General features: G+C 51.1%; 1 protein-coding gene across 1 annotated transcript in view; it reads right to left on the bottom strand.

Annotated features, from left to right (window-relative positions):
- GTF3A (general transcription factor IIIA) overlaps positions 1 to 1,049 on the bottom strand; it is a 172,454-nt gene that overhangs the window by 907 nt on the left and 170,498 nt on the right. The gene's annotated exons all lie outside the window — the stretch shown is intronic.

The raw sequence follows: 1,049 nt of genomic DNA, 5'->3' as shown, positions 1-1,049 counted from the left end.
AAGGGCAGTCCGACTGTAACCACAAGAACAAGCAAGCTGTCTGCCCAGGAGACATCAAGGCAAGTGATCAGGTCCTCTCAGTGCAAATCCTCCTCCAAGACTAAGATGCAATGGGAAAACGCGTTCTGATTGGCGACCATGCACATCACCCATAAAGAGAAGTGACCAAAGAACATCCAAGAAGTAGCGAGCTAAGCCCTGCATTGTTCAGCAGACTATGGTGAACCCAGGTGGAGACCTGGTCGGCCAGCAGTGAGGCAAGACCTGGGGACTCATGAGCTCAGAGTCAGTGACACATCCACAGAGGACTAGAGTGGAGACCGAAGAGGGCGGACAGATGCAGGAACACCCACACCTGCAGATGATACCCACTCACCATGGCTCCAATGATGGGACGAACAGAGCTCAACCCGAAGAAGAAAGAAGAGGAAAAAAGCGTCATCTGATACAATTTGATAAACTGGTCATCCACATATAAATGCAGTAGTTCAAATAGGAAATAAATCCTTCCTCCAAGAACTGTTCCCACTCCCTCCACACAAAGAGTAGATAGGGATGGCCATCTTGAACACTGACTAACCAAAATGTGAGAAGGGATACAAAGGTAAGAAGTGACTGGCTTACAAGCTTTCAAGAGGGAACCTAGATCCACAGGGCGGGGAGGATGGTGGAGTGTCCAGTGAGGAGTAGTCGACCTGTCTAGGAAGGGCAGATGAAAAGAAATGCAGATGGGTCCCTTGGGATGCAAGGGTGAATAATTGTTACCAGGACTGATTGTGAGGACTGGAAATGTAAAGGTGGACATTTTATAGCAAGAAGGGGAGTGATTAACCTTTCGGTCTAGGAGCCGAGGGCCCTGGGACCATCAATGGAGAAGAGCGGAGAGCGGGACCCCACCCAGAGGAGCAGTGAGGCCTGAGACTGAGACAGAGAGGATGACGTGAAGAGAGAGGATGACGTGAAGAGATGGAGTGGCTGGGGACTAGGGATCCAGAGAGGGAGAGGGGCTGTGTGCTGAGGACCGTGAGGGGAGGGTGGGCAGGATTGCA

Source organism: Chrysochloris asiatica, unplaced genomic scaffold (assembly GCF_000296735.1).
Source record: "Chrysochloris asiatica unplaced genomic scaffold, ChrAsi1.0 scaffold00005, whole genome shotgun sequence".
NCBI lineage: Eukaryota > Metazoa > Chordata > Mammalia > Afrosoricida > Chrysochloridae > Chrysochloris > Chrysochloris asiatica.
Note: the sequence above shows the minus strand (reverse complement) of the source record. Positions and strands in the feature narration are given on the sequence as shown.